Genomic DNA, 25,880 nt, shown 5'->3' with positions numbered 1-25,880 from the left:
ATTTTTTAAATGAGTTTTGCCTCTTTCTTTCTTTTGCTTCTTTCTTTCTTTCTTTCTTTCTTTCTTTCTTTCTTTCTTTCTTTCTTCCTTCCTTCCTTTCTTTCTTTCTTTCTTTCTTTCTTTCTTTCTTTCTTTCTTTCTTCCTTTCTTCCTTTCTTCCTTCCTTCCTTCCTTTCTTCCTTTCTTTCTTCCTTCCTTTCTTTCTTTCTTTCTTTCTTTCTTTCTTTCTTTCTTTCTTTCTTTCTTTCTTTCTTTCTTTCTTTCTTTCTTTCTTTCTTTCTTCCTTTCTTCTTTCTTTCTTTTAAAAATTGGTGTCCACTAATATGGGTCCTTCCTCCTTGGTCAACACTGGAGACTTCAACAATGAGAGCTGATCGCTGTTGCAACAGGCTGACTTCGGGGGTATCTGTACCCGAGAAAGACACTGGAGTGGTGACGGGCCAGAGAGGTGAGGTCTCTGAGGACTGACACCCGTTTTGGCCTCGTTATGCCCAGGGTGCTAGCTTAGAGCCTTGCTCAGAAATCTGTCGCTCAATTACAGGCAAGTGAATGACTTCTGAAATCTGTCCCAACTCAGTGACTCCGGTCATTCTGAGAGTGCCCTTGGAGAACGCGCTTCAACCAGAGACTCATTGTGTAACCCGCGCTTCCCGGGATCCTCCTCTGGAAAATGAGGTTTCATTGGGGAAGTTATAGAAGGGTCTTTTTCTCGGAATCCAAGTTCTTTCTCCTTTAAGTGCGAGTTGGGGGGCTGGCCTAGTGGGAGGGGTCTGGGGTTGGATAAAGGAAGAAGGAAGAATAAAAGAAAGGGGAACTTCCGCGAAGCGTTAGCTGGTACTTTAGCCGGGCCGAAGTACCCCTCGCCCGCGTCCCCATTAGCTCCGTGTCCCCGGGGTTCGGACGGAGAGCCGGTGAGTATCCTTTCCCGGGGGAATCGCGGGAGGCCGCCCAGGAAGGAGCTCCTGCTCGGGGCGCGCTCGGGCTCCGCGGGCCTTATCTGAGGGTCTTGCCCCGGAGGTGGAGGATGGGACCGGGGAGGGAGAGAGGGTGGGCGCCGAGCTTTGGCCCTGCGCATCCTCTCCAGTCCCCGACCCACAGACGTTCGCGTCTGACAGTCGGTCTCCCGCGCTCTGGTGGCCCGAACCCTCAGGCCCCACGTCCCCCTTCTAGGGTTAGCCTCCCGAGGGTGATGGCAGTCAGCAAGCATTTATTAAGCTCCTACAATTTGACAGGCGCTGGGTTAAGCGCCGGGGATGCAAGAAAGGCAAAAATACTGGCCATGCCCTCGGGAAACTCACTGTATAAGGGGGAGACGACGCGCAAAAGACTAGGTACATACCTAACAATGTAAATGGAAGGTAAACGAGAGAGAAAGCAGTAATGGGGATAAAGAGGGGGAGAGGAAAGACCTTGGAGAGGCTGGGATGTATGCGTCCCAAAAAAGCCAGGAGACAGGAGGAAGGTCATCGTTTCAGACATGGGAAACGGTGCCGAGGAATGAATGGAGTCAGGAGCTGCTACGAACAACCAAGTTTATTGGATCGTAGATTAAGTGAAAGGAAGTAGAAGAAATCTGGAAGGATAGAAAGGGATCAGGTCGTGAAGAATTGACATTTTTCCCCCCCTCAGTAATATTTTAGTTTTCCAATTACTCGTAAAGATAGTTTCCAGTATTCAATTTTATGAGATTTTGTGTTCCAAATTTTTCTCCCTCCCCAAGAGGGTAAGCAATCTGATACGGATTATATGTGCACTTTTAAACATTTTTCCATATATGTCATGTTGTACAAGAAAAATCAGACCAAAAGGAGGAAAAAATGAGAAAGAAAGAGCAAAAAAAAAAAAAAAGTGAAAATATTATTAATATTTTGATGTACTGTCAGTCTCCATAGTTCTGTCTCTTTATGCAGATGGCATTTTCCATCTCAAGTTTATTGGAATTGTCTTGGATCACTACATTGTCAAAAAGTACTAAGTCTGTGATAGTTGGTCATCATATAATCTTGCTGATATCATGTATAATGTTCTCCTGGTTTTGCTCACTTCATTCAGCATCAGTTCATGTATGTCTTTCCAGATTTCTGAAATCAGCCTGCTTATCGTTTCTTATAAAACAATAATATTCCATTACATTGATATATCATAACTTAGTCAACCATTCCCCAGTTGATGAGCATCCACTCAATTTCCAATTCCTTAGTACCACAAAAAGAGCTGCCACAAACATTTTTGTACATGTGGGTCCTTTCCCCTCTTTTGTGATCTCTTTGAGATATAAACCCAGAAGGGAGACTTTTGGATTTTATAGCAGTTTTATAGCCCTTTGAACAGAGTTCCAAATTGCTTTCCAAAATGACTGGATCATTTGTGAAGGGTTTTGAAAAAATTTTGTATTTGATCCTTGAAGTAATCAGGAAACTGCTAGAATTTATTTAGTAGGGGTGTCACATGGTCACTTCTGTGCTTCAGGAAATTCACTTTGGCAATCGAATGGAAGATGAACTGGAGTGGAGAGACTTGTGGCAGGCAGTCTACTGAAATCTGGGGGGGAGTCGGGAGTGATGTGAGAGTCTGCACCAGGTACAGCTACCAGACTGTGCCAGAGGAAAGAAGGGGATACCTATGAGGGATGTTGTGAAAGTAGAAATGAGGACAGATATTTGGAGTGAATGCAAGTCAGGAGACAAGGATGACTAACTGGGTAATTTGGAAGGGAGAAGGTTTTAGGGGAAAAGAGAATCACTTCTGTTTTGGATATGCTGAGTTTGTTTTTCTAAAGGATTTGTATTTGCTAGATATTCAGTAAACAGGTGGTGATGCAAGACTGGAGGTCTGGAGAGAGGTTAGGGCTAGATAAGTGAATCTGAGAGTCATCTGTATAAAGATGATAACTGACTCCATCTGATGTTATCACCACTCATGGTATTTTTAAAACTTTTATTTATTTGCTGAGGCAATTGGGGTTAAGTGCCTTGCCCAGGGGTCACACAGCTAGGAAGAACATGTTAAGTGTCTGAGACCAGATTTGAATTCAAGAACCCCTGACATCAGGACTGGTGCTCTATCCACTGGGCTACCTAGCTGCCCCATTGGTTTTATTTTTTTAGGAAAAACAATAGGGAAGGAAGCAGTAGGCAGTGAAAGATTGAAAATTACTAAAAAACAAACAGTGAGAATGCTCCAGTAGCATTCTCTGTTCCTCCATTTGCTGGAGGAAATGATATAGCATGAGATCTAGGGCACACATAAAGGAGTGCTCCTTGGAAAGCAGAATGGCCACTGATTGGAGCAGGAGAAAGTGGGTCCCAGCTTACTTAGTCAGAGACCATTTCAACCTTGCCTCTAATACTTTTCTACAGCTCTGAACAAGTCACTTAAGGCCTTTGAGCCTACTTCCTCTTTGGCAAAGCCTTTGAGACTTACATCATTGAATTATGAATATCAGAGGAGGTATGTATATAAAGTGCAAAGGTCTATGTGAATGTGAACTATTATCAGAACTTACACAATCAGGTACAATTATGGTAAACCCAAGAATGGTTTACCCAAACCATATTTAGGTCAACCTGGATGGAAGCCCAGGATTAATTTACATTTTTATTAGTAATTTGGATCATCTTACAAGTTCAAGATTGAGGAAGTGTAGCTAGCAACACTTTGTTTGGAAAAGAAATCTGGGGGGTGGAGTTAGTGAACTGCAAGTTCACTAACTGCAAGTTAATAATAAGAGGTAGAGCCCCCCAAACCTAAGGCAGTTGTAGATGTTTTGTAAAAACACATCCATCACAACAGAAAGAAGTACCCTTCTTCTCTGTCCTACTCGGACCATATTGTGTTGGGTTGTGGGCTCGACAGTTCATGAAATGACATTGATAAACTAAGGGAGCATTCAGAGTGGTACCTAGGGTGGTGAGAGGCTTTGGAGTCATGCCAGATGAAGGAACTGAGGAAATTTAGCTTGGACACAGGAAAGGAAGAGTTAAGGTGGATGCGATAAGTGACAGATATACAGAGTGAGGTTCTGCGCTTCAATGACATTCCTAGATTTAAAAGGGATAATTGTCTTGAAGTATTTGAAGAATTGTGAATACTTTGCTCTTCGTGACCTCTAAAAAACTAGGAAGAGTAGTCAGACATTTAGAGAAACTAAGTCAGTGTAATATGAGGAAGAAATTCCAAACAATCAGAACTATGCAGAAATGATAGCAGAATATTAGTTTAATCCGTTTTAATTCTGGGTGTCTGATTCTATTTAACACTGTTTATTTAACTGTTAATTAACAGTTTAATTTAAGTGTTAATTAAATTAACACTGTTAATTTAACAATTAACTCTAATTAACACTGACCTCACCTTTACAGCACCCAGTAGTTTTAGAGTGGCCTGAGACACTGAAAGGTTAAGATGTGTCCTCATGGGCATCAGAATCAAAAGTGCAGCTTGGATGTTTCCAGCCCCAAGGCTGGTTCTATATGTGGTACTAAGCTAGCTCTCCCAATTCATTTAAATTCAGCGCGCATTTATTAAGATCTGTTATGTGTCAGCCACTGGGTTAGGAGCTGGAGGTTGTCATTCAACAAGCTCTTGCTGTGAACCGGGATAAAGAAATGCCAAACCACTGATAACTTTGCAAGGAGACCCCATGGATAGCATTGGCGTGCTGTGGTCCATGGGGTCGTGATGAGTTGGACACTGATGGATACCAGGCACTGGGCTAAGCACTGAGGATGCAAGAAAGGCAAAAACATCCCTTGTTCTCAAGGGGCTCCCATTTTAATGGGAGAGACAACATATAAGGAGCTATATACTTATAAAACATATATTAAGGAAAGTAATCGCAGAGGAAAGGCACTATTAAAGGCATTGGGGACAGGAAAGGCTTCCTGCAAAAGGTGGGTATAAAATAAATCTTGAAGGAATCCAGGGAATGTAGGAAACAGATAAAATGGCATAATTTCCCAAGCATGGAGGGTCACCTAGTGCCAGGGGAGACCATCATACTATGGGAGAATAGCAAATAGGACAGTGAAACTGAATTGTAGTCTATGGAGAGTAGTAAAGTATAAGAAAACTGGAAAGTTTGTTGAGTAATGGAAGACCATGGTCAGACTTTAGGAAAATCACTTTGAGAGGCAAGTAGATGGCACAACGGATAGAGCACCAGCCCAGAGACAAGCGGACCTGAGTTCAAATTCAATCTCAGATACTAGTTGTGTCATCCTGGGCAAGTCACTTATCCATGACTGCCTCAAAAAAAAAAAAAAAAAAAACCACTTTGGCAGCTAAGTAGAGGATGGTTTGAAGTAGGAAGAAATATAAAGCAGGGAGATCAATTAGAAATCTATTCAGACAAAAGGTGATGAGACCTTGTACTAATGTGTTAACTATATGAAAGAGAGGGACATTCAATAAACATTTCTTTTTTAAAAATAATATTTTATTTTTCCAAATATATTCAAAAATAGTTTTCAACATTTACCTTTGCAAAACCTTGTGTTCTGAATTTTTCTCCTCTGCTCTCCTCCACAAGACATCAAGCAATCCCATATAAATTAAATATGTGCATATTTCCATATTCATCATATTGCACAAGAAAAATCCTATCAAAGGGGGAAAAACATGAGAAAGAAAAAAAACAAGCAAACAACAACAAAGTGAAAATATTATGCTTTGATCTGCATTCATATACTTCTCTCTTTGAATCATCTCTCTCCATCAGAAATCTTCAGTAAACATTTCTCAAGCATCTACTATGTGTTGGGCACAGTGCTAATTGCTGGACAGAGGAAGGATGTTGTGAGGATAGAAAGGAGAAGATTTGATAACTGATTGGATGAAGTAAATGAGAAGATGGTGGTGTCCTCTACAGTAACAGGGAATTTGAAAAGAGGGGATGGTTGTGGGGTGGGTGGGGAAAGACAATGAACTCTCTTTTGAACACGTTGGGTTTGATATATCTATAAAATATTCAGTTCAGGATTCCCAAAAGTCGTTTGGTGATATGGGACTGGAGCTGAGGGAAAAAGGGTTGGATTTCAAAATTTGGAATCATTTAAAGAGATGGTATTTGAGCCCATAGGAACTGATGGGATCAGCAAGGGAGAGAATAGAAAGAGGAAAGAGAAGAGGGTCCCTGACATAACTTTGGGGTATCCACATTAATTAGTGTGCATGACCTGGATGAAAATCTAGCAAAGGAGACATGAAAAGCAAAGAAGTGCCAGGAAAGAGCAATATCATGTAACCTACAGAGGACAGATTATCCAGAAGGAAAGGAGGATTAACACTGTCAAAAGAACTGTAGAGAGGTTGAGAAGGGTCAGGTTTGAGCAAAGACTGTTAGATCATTGGTAACTTTGAAGAAGGTAGTTACAATTAATCAGACTAAGCAAGTGGCTTAGAAGTGAAAGGAGAAACCACGTGAAAAAATGCTCCAAATCACTAGTAACAAGAGAAATGCAAATCAGAAGCTGGGAAGTTGGACAGTTGGGTACATTGTTAAAGCGATTTGGAATCAAGCAAATAAAGTAACTAAAATATCCATATCCTTTGAACCAGAGACTCCATTGGGAGACTTATGCCCTAACAAGGACATTGATAAGAAAAAAAGCATACACTCTAAAATACTTATAGCTTTTATTTATAGCTTTATATGTGTGTGTGTGTATATATATATATATATATATATATATATATATATATACATAGAGAGAGAGCTTTATTTATAGATTTTTATTTATTAAATTTGTGATAGCTAAGAATTAGAAATAAAACAGATGCCCATCAGCTGGGAAATGGATAAACAAATTATGATATATGGAAATAATGGAATACTAGTGTGATATAAGAAGTAATACAAGAAAGGCTTAGAAAGATCTATATGAATTGATTGAGAGAAAAATAAACAGAGCCAAGAAAACAATAAATACACAGTAGCTACAATGCAAAGGAGAGAATGACATGCCAAAAAATTAAAAGTAAATGTAACAAAATTATGAAGATCAAGGGGGACTCAAATGAAGAGATACAAGAAGACATCCTAACCTAATCTTCATAGAGGTGGGAGGTCCACAGGTGTTACACATTGCACATGTTTTCAGACTTTCTCATTGTAGCTCAATTGTACTGGCTTTTCCCCTTTTCATAAAAAAAATTACTATTTGTCATATGGGATGGTTCTCTAGTGGGAGAGAGAAGATGCATGGGATACTGGGGTGATATAAGAAGCAAAATATCAATGAAAAATTTTATAACTGAGAGGAGAGGAATTGGAAGTACTCAGTGCAGATGATGTTCTTAAGGAATTTAAGCTAAGGAAAGGAAGGATTTAGGAAAATAGCTAGTGAGGATGAGCCGAGGAAATGAAAGTTTTTAAGGATAAAAGAGATATGAGTATATTTGTAGGCAGGTGGGTTCAGTCCAGTAGATAGGAGGGGATTGAAGCTAAAAGAATGGGGATGATAGATACAGAGACAAAAATGAACATAGTCCCTCTTCTACTCTACTAGAAGGCAACAATATGCACACCAGTAAGTAAACACACACCCATGTATACACATACTTGAGGAGGAGAGTGCTAATTACTGGGAACTCAAATAAGGGATGGCATTTGAGGCTTGAATGACGAGGGTTCCCCAAAGGAGGGAGTGAGAAAAGAACATTTTAGGATTTGAGAAATCCTGTGTAAAGGAGCAAAGTGACACTGTCAGATTTGAGCTTTGGGAAAAGTAATTTGGCAAATGTATGGATGATGAAGGGAAGGGGAGAGAGACAGAGTGACAGAGAGAGAGGGAGGGAGGGAGGAAAGGAGGGACTGAGATGGGGATTTGAAGAATACACATTCATACTGCAAAGAGCCAGATAAGAAGTGATGAATGAGTGGTTTTAGGTGGTGACAAGAATAAATAGAAAAAGGGCTCCAGATGTCCGAGATGATGAAGAGGTGAGATTGACAAAACTTGACAACTGATATGTTAAGTGGGCTAGGGAAGGAGAAGGAAGGTCTCCATTTTTCCTGACTGAAGGTTTTCAAACAAACATATATTTTAGAGGGGATTCTTATTTGAAATGGTTTGGACTATATGGCCGCTGAGGTTCCTTCCATCTGTGGAAAGTGCCTCTTATAATCACTTCCCGTACCTCCTTGATAAGACCTATGGTTATCCATTGGGAGGTGGGTTGATCATGTGATGAGATAACAGAGAGCCTCAGGGATTATCAGGTGAAACAAAAAACCCCTGGCTGGCATAGGCTAGATTCACTGTGATGGGTTTATGGAAGACCACCCTGGGAATCACACCAGGAGGAGAAGGGATGGGTAAGTTTTGTTCTGTGCTGATGGAAGGAATCTCCCTATTCGTGGAATTACACATGCATCCAAGTGTTGAAAAAGTGTCTGGAACAAGAGAAGTGATCTTCCATTGCATTCTGCACTGCTCAGACCACATCAGTAGAGTTGGGTTTGGTTCTGGACATCTCACTTTAGGAAAAGCAGGCTGGAGATAAAAGAAGAGGGATGATGTAGGATCTTCAGATCATTTTATATGGCAATTACTTGAAGGAAATGGGGTTGATTAGGCTTGAAAAGACAGGACTGGGGAAACCTCTAGCTATATCCACGTAGCAATACTGTTAATGGTCTCCTGTTGCGGTCCTTAAAATATAGATTTTAAGGCTGCTAAACTAATATTCCTATAACACAGATTTGATTGTATCACTCTCCTGCTCGGAAACTGCTGGTGGTTTCTGTTTGCCTTTTGTATAAAATAAAAACTCATTTGGTACTTAAAAGCCTACTTTTTCAGGCTTACCGTTTTATTTTCTTTCATGTACTCTATGTTCCAGCCAAATGGACCTGCTTACTATTATTCCTTTTACCCATCCTACTCCCCAGGCTGTCTGTTCTTCATCCTCACCTCTGTCTCATAGAATCTCTAATTTCCTTCACATATCACATTTTCCTCCTATGCAGGGCTTATTCTGATTCCTGTCTTCCCTTACTTTGATTTATTTTTAATATATTTTAGTCACATATCTTCTTCCCATTATTTCCCTTTAATAAATTATAAACTACTTGATGGGTAGGAATGATTGCATTTTTATTTTTGTATCTCCAAAACTTAGTATTGTGCCTGCCATGTTATGGTGATTATGTAAAATTGATGAAAGAGGGGCTTTATATATCATTTTAGTCTGCTTGGTTCAAGGGGACAGAAATAAGAGGAGTAAATAAAAGGGAAGTAGAGTTGACTCCAGTTGGGCAAAACTTTTTTTTTTTTTTTAAACAATTACAGCTATTCAAAAGTAAAATAGGATGTGTTAGGAAGTGATCATGAGTTTCTATTTACTGGAAGCCTTCAAAGCCAAGACTAAATGACCACTTCTTGAGTATGCTGCAAAAAGGTTTCTTTTTCAGGTATGGGGTGGCCATGCCTTGGATCTGTGGTGTCAAATTCAAAGAGAAATGGGCAATGCTAAGCTCTTATGGGCCCATTTTGACTTGTGAAAGCACATATAACATTACTTATCTTTCATTGCATTTTTACTCTTTTTGTTAAATACCTTCCAATTACATTTTAATCTGGTTCATCCAGCACTCAGGAAGCACACAACAGGTGTTTGTGAGTTTGATGTATCTGCCTTCCATGGCCTCTAAGGTCCCTTCCAACTGTGGTGCTGCCATTTTGTCAAAGAATAATGACAGTGAGTCTTCAGTCTAATGGAGGGAAGGGAAAAGATCTATATAGCTAAGCGGGAAATGATGTATTTTATGCTAAGTAATTTTGTACATCCTTAGAGTTTCATTTGTTTAGAACTAATTCCTCCCTTAATCTACCCTCCTTAATTCTCCATTCTTTCTTCTTATGTCCTCTTTCTCTATTGAGTGAAGTGTATTTCTGTACCAACTGAGCATGTGTGGGTGTATGTTCATCCCTCTTTTGACCAGTTCAGACAAGAGTGAGGTTCAACTATTGCCCCTACCCCTTCCTTAAGTAAGAGACCTGTCTATACCTGTACACTCCAATAGTGTGAGATCATTTCCCCTAATCTTCCTTTCCCTTTCCCCTATGCCTAAGTATATTCACCTTCCTCTCTCTTTCCATTCTTCTTTCAAGATTATCAAGACTTTAGTTAGGCCTTTTGTCTAATTAGAATCTCTCTATGTACCCTGAAGATGATCAGGTTTAGCGAGGACACATGTATCATCTTCCCATATTAAAATATAAGCCATCAATCCTTGTTTAGTTCTTTATGATTGTTTGTATTTATATTTTCATGCTTCTTATAACCCTTTTGTTTGAATTTCAGCGTTTTTTATTTTTATTTTTATTTTTTTTTTTTACCAATAATACTTGAAAATTTATTTCATTAAAAATCCATTTTGTCTTGCGTAGGATTAGTCAGTTTATTTTTGTTTCTAAGTCTGTATTCTTTGCTTTCTGTAATATCCCATTTTTGGCTTTTTTGCTCTTTTATAATGATCCCTGCAAAATAGTGTGTGATCCTGATGATGGTTCTTTGGTATCTGAATTCTTTCTTTCTGGTTACCTGTAGTATTTATTTACTTTTTAACCTGGAAGTTCTGAATTTTGCCTATAATGTTTGTGGGAGTTTTTATTTTGAGGTTTCATTTAGGTTATAACTGGTAAATTCTTTCTATTTTCTATTTTCACTGTACCTTTTGGTTCTAATAAATATGGGCAGTTTTCTTTGAAGATTTCTTGAAATATAGTGACCAGTTTCTTTTTTAGGAGAGCAGTGGTTTTCAGCTATAGTCTGGTTCTTTCTTCTTGATCTGTTTTTCAAGTCAGCTATTTTTGAGATGAAATACTTTACATTTTCTCCTACTTTCTTCAGTCTTAGTTTTAATATTTCTTGTCCCAAGGAATCATTATCTTCTCTTTGGTCCATTCTAATTTTCAAGGTGTTAGATGTTTGGGCCAAGTTCTGAACCTCTTGTACAGAACCGTTGTATAAACCATTAACTCTTCTTCCTTTTTTTCCTTTCATAGTTTCTCTTCTCCAAATTTTTTAACATGCTTATTTTATTTATAAATGTTTAAGAAACTTATTAAAATTTTATAAAAAAATTTACTCTTTTAAAATATGTTAATTTATAAATAAAATTTTTATTTATATTTTAAAAATTTAAGTCCTTTTAAAAAAACCTTCGTTTCATTTTTCTAAGAATTCTAGTCAAGTCTCTGCCCCCTCTATAATTTCTTTGAGATTTGTCTATAAATGTTTTGGAGTCATTCTCTTCAAGGCTATGGATCTGAGCATCATCCCTGCCACTATAATAGTTTTTTTGATTTATCATAGTACATAACTGTGGGCCTTATTTAGTTCCCATGCAGGAATACTTTACACAAACATTCCATGGTTAGGTTTTACCCACCCATTTCTTATCTATACTTTTATGCTGACTGGAGTTGGAAAGTTTCCTCACTTTGATTTTTCCCTTAGATTTTCCCATCAAGATTTGATTTGTATATCTGTGTGGGGTGGTTTTGGGGCAAGCTCAACTATGTTATACTTCTACTCCATTATGTGGTTACTTTGTAAAATTGAAATTTTGGCTGGCAGTTTGTTAGACTCAGCTCCTTGGCATTCTGAGCTTGATGACACTTTCTACCAGAGCCTCAGAAAATGTAAACACAAGTTATACCTTTAGAATGTGATGTCTTAATTTTCCATTTGGATAGCCAGTTCTTAATACAGTTCTTTACACATTACTATATGCTCTTAGTAAATGCTTCATTCATCGATTCATTCATGCTGCTGTGTAGATGTTGACTATTGGCTGCTGATGCTTCCTCTCAGATCCCACAGACAGATAAAAGAGTTTTGTTTTTTTTAAGGGACTCAGTCTCAGCATTTCTCTAGATTTAGGGATGAGCAAGTACTCGAACATGAGAAATCAGCAGACATTGAGATAGGACACGCTACTTGATGGGAATAGGGGAGGCTTTAGCCAGAATGGTGTGGAACTTTGTGACAAAGAGGATTATGGAGCAATTTTTCACCATTCCAGTGTTGGAATTAGTTGTCTTATGACTCAAATTGGGAAAATGCCATAGACTGTACTATGACAGAGCACTGGCTGTTACAATGAGAACTTCCACTCTTCCTGACATAATGATGTCTGTTTTGATAGCCTCTGTCATGCATCCCGTGCCTACAAAGCCAGTCTGCATCAGGGCTGAGTCTGGCAACTAGAAAATCTGGGACACCAATACTTGGGGCTTAAGAGTCAATGACAATGACAGAGACAGGTGCAAGGTAAACTCTCATACTGTAGCTAACAATGCCACAGTAGCAATGGATCATGGCTACGGTAGCTCCAGCAGCTAACCTTGGCTTTCTTCTTTCAAAAACTGAGTATTTATATTCTCTGCTTATTTATCTATTAGGGACTCTCTTCCTCTCCATTTTTGACAGGGTGTTTTTCTTAAGTCTGGCTCTATATATACTAAGGAAGGAGGAATGAAAAAGGTAAGGGGGAAATCGGGAGAGAGAAATGTCAAAAAAATCTAGAAAGTATCAAAATGAAGAGTGATAAAGAGTCAAAGGCTGCAAAAATGTTGGGAAGAATGAAGATTGAGATTTGTTAATTAAGAAATCATTGGTCACTTGGAGAGAAAAATGTCAATTGAGGATTAATTCAGAAGCCAAACTATGGAGAATTAATAAGAAGAAAGAATGGGCTAGAGATACAAAGGCAAGTGAGACAGTCCTGCTGGAGGGGGAATTCCAAATATTCACAAATAAGTAAATATAAAGAACCTACATAATATATGCAACATAATTTCAGGAGAGTTAAGAGCAAATAGAAAATACCTTCTTTAGGAAGAGATGGTATCTGAGCAGAGCTTTGAAAGAAGAGAGGATTCTAAAAGACAGCAGAATCAAAGGTATGCATACACTTTAGAAATGGAAGATAGTCTTTGTAAAGTCCCTGAGGGGGGAGATGGATGATATACTAGACTAAATGAAAGGAAGAACCAGTTCTCTAGAGACTGAAGTGGTATAAGTCTAGAATGATAGGCTAGAGCCAATTGTAAAGGGCTTTAAAAGACTGAGGCATTTGTATATTATCTTAGAAGCAATAAGTAATTACCGATATGTCTTGATCAGAGAAATGAGGAGGTTAGGCTTGTGCTTAATTTGGGCAGCTCTGAGGATGATAGATTGGAGGGAGAGAGATTAGTTACAGAGACTAATTAAGGAGAGGGTGATGAGGACCTAAATGAAGGTGATATTCATATAAGTGCTGAAAAGGAACAAAAATGGAAATTGATGTGAAAGCAGAATTGTTCACTATGGCTCCAGGATTATTAAATTGATCAAAGGAAGATTGGTCATGCTCTCATCTGAAATAGGAAAGTTAGGAAGGGAAGTATGGATTTAAGAGGAAATATACTGGATTTTGTTTTAAACATTTGAAGTTTGTCATTTAGTAGACATCAAGTAGGGATGTTCAATAGGCTATGAGTGACAAAGGAGTAGAGCTCAAGAGAAAGTTAAAGGCTTGAAATTATTTGCATAAAAATTATAATTGAACCTATGACATTGATGAGATAGCTGGTTAGTTGTTTTTTTTTTTGTTGTTGTTAGTTGTTTTTTTTTTTTTTTTCTTATATCTGGCCCAAATTTTTTGCTGTAGCTTCTTCTCTTTATTTTTGCTATGTCCAAGCAAAACAAGTCTTATCCCCTTTTCCACATAAAAAAGCTCTTTAAATATAAGACAGCTATCATGCCCCCCCCAAGTCTTCTCTTTTCCATCCTAAGCATCCTCAGTTCCTTTGTATAATCTTCATCTAATATAATTACCAATTCTCTCATCTTCCTCACTGCTTTCCAACGATAAAAACACTCTAGCATCCTTCCTCAAATGGGGTGCACAGTACTCTAAATGTGAGCTACCTAGTTGACTTTGCATAATCACTTAAAATCTCTGCATCTTAGTTTCCTCACTTGTAAGAAAAAAGTTTTGATTAGATTTTGTCCGCTTTTACTTCTATAAACTCCTCTGTGCGCCAGTTCCGCTACATTGGCAGTACAGCTGTGTGGTCTGAGTAAGAATGGGAATTTCCACCAGTACACTGTCATAAGAATCTAGGATAAAACAGATGAGAATAGAAACCCAGAAAGAAGCTGGTGATTTATGAAAACCATATGTACTCTGGAGAAGGACCAAGGAGATTGAGTGAAAGAGGAAGATAGTTTATTGTATCAGGATTGTTAGTTGCTGAGTAAATCTTTCCTATAGAAATAATAATTATAGCTGATGTTTAGAAACCTTCATGATGGTTTCAAAATGCTGGTGCTCCCACCTGTGAGTTTCTCCGTGACTATATTCTACACAGGAAAGCCTTAAAACATTATATAATTATGAATTGTTGTCTAATATGATTACACCCATAGAGATTTTCTCCTAAACTAGCCCAGACACCTCAGTAGTTTATGTCCCTAGATGTTCCATGGGAAGATTTGAAGGTTCTGGGGTTGCCTCTCAAGCATGTATCTCTCCCAGTTGTTTTTGTGAAATCTTGTGTGGGAGGGTATGGAGTGCATAACATAATTATGTTAGAAAAGTCATAAAAGGAAGGGGAAGGAAAGGGAATCCACATTTATAAGTGCCTACTATGTGCTAAACACTTTACAGATATTATCTCACTTGATCTTTACAATTCCACAAGGTCGGTGCCATTTTTGTTTATCTTTGTTTTAAAGCTGAAAAACTGAAACAGAGGTTAAGTGACTTGCCTGGGCTAACATAGTTAAGTAAATGTCTGAGGCAGAATTTGAACTCAGATATTCCTGACTCTAGGCCCGGTTCTCAATCCATTGCCCTACCTTGTTCTTGTTGGGGACAGAGAAGTGAAAGAGTGCAAGACTATTTAGCTTATGTCCAAGCAGAGGACTCTAAATCATGGAACACCAAAATTTCTTTTCTTTTCTTTTCTTTTTTTTTTTTTTTTTTTGCTAAGGCAATTGGGGTTAAATGACTTGCCCAGAGTGTGGAAGTGTTAAGTGTCTGAGGCCAGATTTGAACTCAGGTCCTCCTGACTTCAGGGCTGGTGCTCTATCCATTGCCCCCAAACATCAAAATTTCAATAAAAATTACAGATAAAAAAATACATATTCAATAAAAATCATGCATCTAGGCGGGGCAATGAATAGAGTCATTGGTTGACTTACATACCCCAAAGTTCCTATGTACCCACCAAGTAGTTTAGTCAGCTGCATTTACGAATAAAAATATAAAGTTGGCAGATTATCATCAGAAGATGCTTGTGGTTAGTGAGGGAGGGTAGCAATTCAGACCACCCTATGGTTGATTGCTCCCAAAGTCACTCCCCTGCCCCACTCCTGCTCAGCAACAACAACAAGACGTAGCAGGAGATAGGGCTGCCTCTGAGTAAAAACCATCTGACTCGCCATCCTTTGAGAGATTATACGTCTTCTTCCATGTCCTCATCCATGATTCCCTTATATGGTCATTTTAGAAAAACTGATAGCAATAGCAAGATTGTGCAATGATCAACTATGACGGAGTTGATTTTCCTTGTTTATTCAGTGATCCAAGATATTCTCAGTAAACTGGGTGGGAACGCCATCTGCATCCAGAGTGAGAACTATGGAGACAGAACATAAATAAATTTATTCTATGTTCACTTCTTTTTTCTTCTGTTTTGTTTTTTTCTCATGATTTTTCCCTTTTGTCCTCATTTTTCTCTTCCAAAGTGATTCATATGGAAATATGTAAAAAATGAATGTACTACGTATAACCAAAAATTATGTTGTTTTACATGTAACTGGGGAAAATAAAAATTAAAGAACAAAAACAAAAACTCATCTGTAAACTTCCCAAGACTAAGGAAGAAATAGAGTTACATCAAACTGTTAAGTGGCACAGTGGATAAGTACCAGCTCTGGAATCAGGAGGACCTGAGTTCAAATCCAGTCTTAGATATTTACTAGCTGTGTAATTTTGGGCAAGTCACTCAACTCTGTTTTTCTCAGTTCCTCTTCTGTAAAATGAACTGAAGAAGAAAATGACAAACTACTTCAGTATCTCTGCCAAGAAAACAATGAAACAACTCAAGAACAACAGAGGTTTATATATGCAGAATGGGGATCCCTTTCTATCCAAATAGCTTCCCATTAAGTCCCAATCTTCCTAAAGCACAGATTATATATGCCCTGTTACTCTCCTCCTCAAGAAACTTCACTAGCTCCCTGATGCGTTGGGGGACAGTAAAAACTCAATAGCCAGGCATTCAAGGCCTTCCACACTCTTGATCTGGTTGGCCACAACCTCCTAGACCCAGAAGGTCCTTCTTCCCAGCATGTTTCAGGCCCCAATGGAAACATGTAGCGTAGGAGATGTTGGGGGAGCAAATGGAGCTCTCTGATTGGTGGTTTTAGGGACCCCCGATGACAACTTGCATGAAATAAAGGCTGTCTGGGACAGCACTTTGTGGTCAGTGTACTCTCCAAACCATAAGAACATCTGGATCAAGAGAAGTGACTTTCTCATTGTGGACTGAATGGAGGAAGGGGAGAAGGTAAGGACAAGATTCTCCTATGTCCTCTGTCTGCTTTCTGCAAAAGGAGAGACTTTGGTCTGCAGGGAAACAGCGACAGCAGGAACAGATTTCCTCAGCCAGAACTCCCTCCAAAAACCCAGTTTTCTAAGGACCACGGTTCTGAAGACAATTTAGACCTCTTTGTTTTCTCAATAGTTTTTTATTTTCCCAATTACATGTAAAGATAGTGTTCAACATCTCGTTTTCTTCCTACTTCCCTTACCTCCCCTTTTCCCAAAACACAAACAATTTGATATAGGTTATACATCTACAATTCTTTTAAACATGTTTCCATATTTTTCATGTTATGTAGGAAAAATCAGACCAAAAGGGAAAAACCATAAGAAATTTTTTTTAAAAAGTGAAAATAGTATACTTCAATCAGCATTCAGTCTCTCTCTAGTTTTCTCTTTGGGTGCAGATGGCATTTTCCATCCCAAATCTATTGGAATTGTCCTGGATCATCATATTATTGAAAATAGCCAAGTCTGTCATAGCTGAATATCACATAATCTTGCTGTCACTGTCAGACCGCTTTGTTAACCAGAAGAGTGAAGAAGAGTGCGGAAGAAGCCTGAAACAACAGTTTTCTTTCTAGCTAGAAGCCTAGTTATACCCAAGCCCTATGTCCAGGGACATAATTGGGGTTGATCTGTGAATGTACCCTCTGCATGAAGATGAAGAGGCAGGACTTCCTGCACCTATTCTACCCTGAAAAAGATTAAATCCCTGGTGGGATGTCTTGACTTGTACCAGTCTGCTTAGTAAAGTCAATCCAATCTTGAAAATAAACGAATGAATGAATATAGCCTAATTAAAGAAATTTAGAAGAATAAAGAAATATAGAAATTTAAAAAGATCAGGAAAATCTAGTTGAACATGGTAATTAAGCCGCATCTTGGAGAAAGAGAAGAATGGTTGTGGGGGTCAAAGTCTAGGGATTGTGTATTCCAGGCATGAGGGATGCCCAGTGTAATGACAATGAATGTCCTATGTGAGGAACAGAAAAAAGGATTGGATTGTAGCATATGATGGCAGGGAGGAGGCAGGGAGGTTGTAATCAGTTTGTAAAGAGCTTTAAAAGCTAAACAGGAGAGTTTATTTTTTTCCTAGAGGCATTCAGGAACCTCTGGAGTTTATTTAGTAGAGGAATAACATAAATCTATGCTTAAAGAAAATCAGTTTGGCAGCTGTGTGAAGAATTGACTAGAATGTAGAGATATTTGCAGCCTGGAGACCAGTTAGGAGAAACTAATCTCTCTGGAAGATTTATGTAAAGGTTATAATTGGCCCTGGTGCAAGGAGTATTCCCAGTGCAAGTATCATGGAATCCTCCCAGTTTAAGTATCATTGATCTCTTCACTCTATTTCTCTAGAAATATACAGGAGATTTTCTTTAGTCATAGACCTTTAGGGATCTAATCCAGCCAATCTCCTTCACAAATGAGGAAATTGAGATAATGAAAAGTTAATAACTTCTCTAAGATTAAGCAGTTAGGACTACTGGATCAATTTTTCAGTCTGGTGATTTGTCCATTCTTTCAAAGCTTTTGATGACACTCAATAATAACTTCTGTTTTAGATAGGTTCATCCAGTTTCCCTAACTTGATTTTAAATTCTGGCAAGGATGAGCTTATCTCGGTGGAAGAAAGCTAGAAGGAGATCTCCTGGAGTAGGTTGGGACTCCAAAAAGTACCCTTGCTCAAGTCTTTTTCCCATACATATCACCAAGTGGATTCATGACCTTATAATGGGAGGATTAAATCTCTTAATCATTTTGATATTAGTTATCCCTTCCACATCAAGATTTTTCCAATCAGTTTCCTTATATCGCAGTTCAGAATAAGAAATTAAATCAGAGAATCAGGAGGCCCTGAGGTCAAATCTAGCCTTAGAGACTTAACACTTACTAGCTGTGTGACCCAAGCCAAGCCACCTAACCCCAAATGCCTTGCCAAAAAAGAAAGAAAGAAATGGGAATTTGGGGGGATTTTTCTAAAACTCACAAAAAATACTCAAAGGCTAGCAAACAACCCAGAAATATTTTTACTTAACATTGCCCTACATATAGCCTCTGGCCAAATATTTAACTCAAATTTTATAAGGTACTATAAATACCCCATAAAAGAAAAAAAAATTCTGACCACCTCTAGTACAAAGGGAGGGCCAAAAATTTTTATACAAATTTTCCAGATTGCAGGGGCACAATATAGAAGGGATAATTGTCAGATCAATTATACCCAGCAGGTGTAATGTCAACGAATGGGAGTTTTGATTTGAGCAAGAGAAGGGAAGGAAAGAAACAAGTAGGCATAATTCAGGTAGTTTTTCTCTTGACCTTTTTTTTCCTTGAGGCAATTGGGGTTAAGTGACTTGCCCAGGGTCACACAGCTAGGAAGTATTAAGTGTCTGAGGTCAGATTTGAATTCAGATCCTCCTGATTTCAGGGCCAGTACTCTATCCACTGCATCACCTAGCTGCCCCTTGACTTTTTTCTTGATTGTACTCTGAAACACTTCCCTCTGAGTAATAACCAGACCTTTTTCTGTTTTGAAAATGCCTTCTACCTCGTGGATACACACATTTCCCATATTCTGCAAGAATTTCTAAAATCACCCTCAGAAAGTATAAAGGGTTTCCTCTTACAGAAGTGTCAGGCTATTATTATCAACGGAAAGTTTCTATTCCTGATTTTTTTTCCTGTTATTTTTAAATTTTAGAAAGTTAAAAATATTTTTTCAGTTTTATTTTAAAATCAACTTAAAGGTTTTATTCTTATATAACAAAAATCTTCAGTATAGAATTTGCTTAAGAGTAGCATAATATTATCATTATCTGAAAAGACTATGCAAGGAAATTCTTTATATCTACAGATTCATGGAGGATATCAGTGATATAGTGATATAGTGAGAGAATTAATTGGCTCTCCTGACCCCAACATTATTTGATGGGATTACTGAAATACATAACAAAAAGTTAATGTGTGAATGAAGTACAAAGATACATCTACAATCTGTTATCTTTTATGAAGTGTGAAAACGTTTTGTCCAATAAAGTGAAAATGGTAGGTGAAAGAGTGCTGGTGAATGCTTAATTGAGGAGAGGGAAACATCAGCTGGATTTTGCAGGAAGAATGGACTTTTGATAAGTAGAAAAAGAAAGGGGACCCCAAAAAAAGTAGCTGGTCGTTGACTGGGGCCAAATTGACAATAAGTCTTATGATCTTTGAAATGTTCAGCTTGTGAATCTGAGAAACATTCAAGGCAGGGCACATCTTTAAAATGCATGATCCCAGGGAGCAGAGAGGAGAACCCTGATAAAAAGAGCATCCCAAGAAGAATAAATGAGTGGCGTTCCTGGTAGACTACTGAGGAGTAGTTAGGATACCTTAGGAAGAGAAAGCACCTTATGGGCCTGGAGACATGAGTTACCCTGCCATGTTCCTACATGTGTTCTTCCCTACCGGAGCCTGTCTTGTCAGTGGCCATTGGTTTGTCGTCTCAGGGCATGATGGTATAGGAATGATGGGATCCCCTTTCCCACAGGATGATGGCCACAAGCCCCAGACGGGACATAGTTCTCATGGGCTGGGGATGCTGTTGTTCTCAGGACCCTTGGGCTTGCCTGCCTATAGGAGTCAGGGGGCAGTTAGCTAGCAGTTAGAAGGGCTGTTCCTTTCTGTGAAGGCTGGTCAGGGGACAGCAGCACTTCTCTGGAGAGCACATGGAAGGAACATGTGACCAAAGTACATGAAGGAAGAAGCACATAAGGACAGACCATGGGGGATCAATGAACGTAACTAATCAATCAATTAATCGATCTTTATTAAGCAGGTACTAGGGTAGATATTATGTTAAGCACAAAAGTAAAACACTTCCTCACACATTCATAGAATTAAAGCTGGGAAAGACATCAAGTGTATAGCACCTTCATTTCACAAATGAGGAAACTGAGGCACCAAGAAAAGTGATTTGTTCAAAACCACGCAGGCAGTAAGAATCAGGATTAGAACTCGGGTCCTCTGATTCCAAATTCTGTTCCCTTTCTGGTATACTATGTGGCCTCCTGTGCTGTCAAAGAGTTTATGTTCTATTGGGAGAGACAACTTGCATACTTACGTAATATATACAGAGGTGGCCATGGCAGAGGGAATGGGCCAGTAGAGCTGTATCACAATGCCCAGGGATCCCTCATGTGTAAAAAGATTTGAAAGGTGGGAAGGGACTAGATCATGAAAAGAATTTAATGGCAAATAGAGGTATTTGTATTGATCCTAGAGGCAATGGAGGGTCTCTAGAATTTGAATGGGTAAAGGGACATGATCAGATCTGCCATGTGGGAAAATAACTTTGGGGGCTTTGTGGAAGATGGAGTTTAGGCTTGAGTCTGGGAGACCAAATTATGTCCAGAAGAGATGAGGACCTGAATGAGGTGCCGAGATCAAAGGCTTTGGCAAGTGATTGGATGTTATATTGAGTGAGACTGAGGAGCTGACAGTGTCCTAAGGTTGCCTAGAAGGATGGTGGTACTCAAGATAATAGGAAAGTTAAAAAGAGGAGTGATGGGAAAGAAATAACCAGGGGTGATTAGGATAGTGAGAAGGAAAAGAGAATGAGTTCATTTTTGGACATGCTCAGAGTTCAAATGAAAATACTTTTTTGTTTTGTTTTTATTCAACAGTATTTTATTTTTCCAATTACATGTAAAGATAGTTTTCAACATTCATTTTTGTATGATTTTGAGTTCCAAATTTTTTCCCTTTCCCTCACTTCCCCCTGAAACAGATAGCAATCTGATATAGATTATACATGTACAATCATTTTTTTTTAATTATTACTTTTTATTGACAGAACCCATGCCTGGGTAATCTTTTACAACATTATCCCTTGCACTCACCTCTGTTCCAACTTTTCCCTTCCCTCCCTCCACCGCCTCCCCTAGATGGCAGGCAGTCTTATACATGTTAAATATGTTATAGTATATCCTAGGTACAATATATGTGTGCAGAACCAAACAGTTCTCTTGTTGCTCAGGGAGAATTGGATTCAGAACGTAAAAATAACCTGGGAAGAAAAACAAAAATGCAAACAGTTTATACTCATTTCCCAGTGTTCTTTCTCTGGGTGTAGCTGCTTCCGTCCATCATTGATCAATTGGAACTGAGTTAGATCTTCTCTTTGTCAAAGATATCCACTTCCATCAGAAATGTACAATCATTTAAAACATATTTCCATAATAGTCATGCTCAAGAAAGGAAGACCTGACTTCAAATATGATTTATTAGCTATATAACTCTGGGCAAGGCACTTGACCTCTATTTATTTCAGTTTCCTTATCTATAAAATCGAGATAATAATAACACCTACTTCCAAGGATTGTTGTGAGGATAAAAAATAATAATAATAATTGTAAAATTCTTAGCATAGTACCTGGCAAATTGTAAGTGCCACATAAATGTTAATTATTATTATTATATCATTTGATCTTCACAACAGTCCTGCGAGATTAATGCTGTTTTTCTCTTTTACATTTGAAAAACCTGATGCAGACAGATTAAATGACTTGCCCAAGATCATGAGGAAAATGTCTGAAGTCACATTTGAATTCAAGTCTTTCTGATATAGGGTTGTACTCTGTGAGAAGTATGGTTGCCTTAGTATTTCTCTTTTCTGCTTCTTAAACACCTACTGGTGCTTGCTTCTTCCTTGGTCAGGTCTAACCCTTCATTTTAAATGAACTGTTTTTAATTTTTTCCATGAGCCTTGCATTCTGCAATTCAAATAAAATCTTCTAGTTTGTGCTTCATCTAGAATTTTTTTGCTATTGTTCCTTTACCAGTACAATCTCACCAGACTAGTTCCAATTTTGGGAAAATGGCCCATTTGCTTAGTACCCACAGATTCATCAGTTTGTTGGCTATTAAGTGGTGAATTCTTTAAGGAAAAAAAAAACTTCAAAATGACCATCAATCCTGGTGGTTCTATTTCTTCAAATCAAATGAGATAATATTTGTAAATTACTCAGCACAATTCCCAAAAAATAGTACATTAATTCAAATTATCATCATTTCTTCAGGAAGATTAACTACTGTAAATCAGTTGCCATTAAAAAAAAAAAAAGCAACAGGCTAAAACTGCTTCAACCAACAATTGTCTAATCTTCTTGCTCAGTAGAGTTAAGTACAAGAGTGGTTTAGAATATAAACTTGTTTGTAAAAAAACCAAATCTTATAGAGGAGGCTAGTAAAAGATTGTTAGCAGTAGAACCTCATAAAACAATAGAGGTACAAAACCCATTTATACAATACTTGCCTATTAAGCTAGGTAATCTAGACAGAATTTAAACATGAAGCTGGAAGGAGAACAAAAAGATAAGAAAATAGAAAAGATCTATTAAAATTAAAATTCTTATAACAAACTATTTTCTCCAACCATTGTTGGAGCTTTCACATTTGGACTCATATCATGGTTCCCAATGTACTATATGGGGAAGTAGAAACGACACTAAAGAAAACAAAAAAATCAGGAAGAGCTGCAAAATGAGACTAAATAGCTATAGGGGAGGTCCATGTTGCAAGTGATAGAGTTTTGAGGACATTGAACAATAAGCTTAGTGATATCTGAAATAAAATTTATAAAGTATCTGAAGGAGGGGAGAATACTGAATTCTTGGGGGAGGGAGGAATCACCAATACATCCTTCCTACTACCTCTTGGCAAAAGAGATGATAGACTGGATATATATTTACAGATATGGTTAATACATGGATTTATTTTACTTGACTAGACTTGTTACAAAGGAGAATTGCTGTTGTGGGAGGAGAATTACTTGGTGAATAGTGATAATAAGACAAAAACAAAAGAGCATCAATGAAACACTAAAATAGCAAAAGGATAAAACAGCACATTTTATTACTTCGTTGTTAAATTTAACATATACTTTAAAAATTATATGTAACAAGTTCACAATCTTTTCTGGGTTTTATTTATTAAAATACTCATTTTTATATTTAAGTTCATAATAAAGAACACTTTAAAAATCATTAATCATCTAAGTGCAGTATTAATCATTTCTTATCATTCAATTATCTTCCCTTATTCTCATGTACCATAGTTTGTTGGGCCATTTGCTCATTGATAGATATTATTTTCAGTTCTTTGCTATCACTAAAAAAAAAAAAAAATGTTACTCTGAATATTTTGGTATAGATGGAAACTTTTCTATTTAACCTCTGATGGGATCTCTTCCTCCTTGAACTTTCATGGCACTTCTCTCTCCTTGGCTGTCCTTGTACTTAATTGATTGTTCCTTCTCTTCTCCTTTGGAGTTCCTTCTCCTAAATCAATCATTCAGCAAACATTTATTAAGCACCTTCTATGTTCTAGGAACTGTGCTAAATGTGTGGGGGGCTGTGAGTGTATACATGTGCACATGAGCAAAATAAATACAAGGTCAGTTTTGCAGGGGAGAGCACTAGAAGCTGAGGAAATCAGTAAAAGCTTCAAAGAAATGTCACTTGAACAGAGTTCTGGAGGGAAAAGGGAACTCTTAATAGCGCAGGGGAGGTGAAAATATATTCCAGGTCTGGGAAATAACTAGTGCAGAGACAGACATGGAGTTAGGAGATGGAGTGTTATATATAACTAAATTATAAGCTCCTTGTAAGCAAGGACTTTCTTTTGTGTCTTTTTGTATTCCTAACTCTTAGCACAGTGCCTGACATAGTAGGTGATCTAAATAGATAGATAGATTCATACATTATATATATAAAATAAGTGACTTACATATAAACAGAACAGTTAGGTGGTTTAGGGGCTAGAATGCTAGGACTGCTGAAGTCAGGAAAACATCTTTCAAGTTCAAATCTGGCCTCAGACACTAGCTATGTGATCCTGGGCAAATCATTTCACCCTATTTGTCTCAGTTCCTAATCTGCAAAATGAGTTGGAGAAGAAAATGGCAGGCCATTCCAGGATCTTTGCCAAGAAAAACCAAAATGGGGGTCATAGAGAGTCGGATCTGACTGAAATGACTGAAAAAGAATATTATATGTATATATACATACATATATGCACACATATTACATATGTATGTACACACATATATGCATATATACATATATTATGTGTGTGATAAATGACTAATTTTGAAGGGCAGCATAAAGTTCAGTTTTAGACAATAGGGTATGGGAAAGGAAGCAATGTATAATGTGGTTTCTATTCCTTCCCCCTCCATCTAGTTTTTGTAATCATGGAAAGTTAGGAGCAAATAAATAAAATGCTAATCTTTACTGGGTCTTCTGTTTATGAAATATAATGAAATTTCCCTAATAGAAAAGGAAGAACAATTTGGGGGAGGAAACTATTTAAACAAGCACAGCTCCTGGCTAGAGAAGAAAGCGTATCATATGTTCAAGAATGAGTCAGCGCTGGCCCTCAGGAAGCCAGATGAAGAGAGGGGCATGCACCAGGATCTCTGCCAAGATGCCCCACTTAGGGAGGGAGCAGCAAGAGAAGGGAAAGACATGTCAGATCCTGCAATACTAGAAACAAGTTGCTTTGGCCACATGTTTTCCTTGTATTTTTTTTTTTTTTTTTTTTTTTTTTGCCACCTGTGTAACTAAGCTAATTGTACCCATTGACTAATTATTAAAGGGAAACACACCGCTAGGTATTGAAGAACTTTGGTTTTAGGGGTTAAGACTCCCCAGGGCCCACTCAGTCTGAGCATGATTGATTCTAATCGATGAATGCAGTGAGGGGTTAGCCCCAGAGGGGTTGGAAGATTGTTTGGAGCCCGTCTATGAAGGGCTTTAAAAACTAAAAAGAAGAGCTTATAATTGCTCTTAAAGGCAATTAGAGTATATTGAATTGTTGACACGGACAGAGGAGAAATGCCAGCTCGTTATAGGAGACTGGAGTAAAGAAGAAGGTGGTGGTTGATGTTGAGGGATCTCCATTTTCTCACTAAAGTGATGTCTTCTGTTGAGAGGGTATGAGATGTTGAGGATGGAAGAGAAGGTTGGGGGATCAGAATAGGGACTCACTTAGGGAGGAGTAAAATAATTGCCCCATTGTAATGAGGGCCTGGTTAAAGTTAAATAAGATAATTTGTAATACAGCCCCATCAGTTCATTACTGGAGGGTGGGGATAATCCGGGGTGGAGGTCTGGCGAGGCTTGAACAATGATGGAAAAGAATTTGGGAATAGGGGATACTGTGTAATTGAACACTTTCACTATGGGATTGAGGGTGGGAAGGGATGAAACTGAAGTCAGCAGGAATG

General features: G+C 38.2%; 1 protein-coding gene across 1 annotated transcript in view; it reads left to right on the top strand.

The window, feature by feature from the left end:
- Positions 1-677: 677 nt before the first annotated feature.
- Positions 678-25,880, top strand: part of BID (BH3 interacting domain death agonist) — a 43,460-nt gene continuing 18,257 nt past the window's right edge. Inside the window, exon 1 of the mRNA XM_012550828.3 lies at positions 678-911. The gene's annotated coding sequence lies outside the window, so the exon portion shown is untranslated. The remainder of the gene's footprint in view (positions 912-25,880) is intronic.

This window comes from Sarcophilus harrisii, chromosome 5 (genome assembly GCF_902635505.1).
Source record: "Sarcophilus harrisii chromosome 5, mSarHar1.11, whole genome shotgun sequence".
Classification (NCBI taxonomy): domain Eukaryota; kingdom Metazoa; phylum Chordata; class Mammalia; order Dasyuromorphia; family Dasyuridae; genus Sarcophilus; species Sarcophilus harrisii.
Note: the sequence above shows the minus strand (reverse complement) of the source record. Positions and strands in the feature narration are given on the sequence as shown.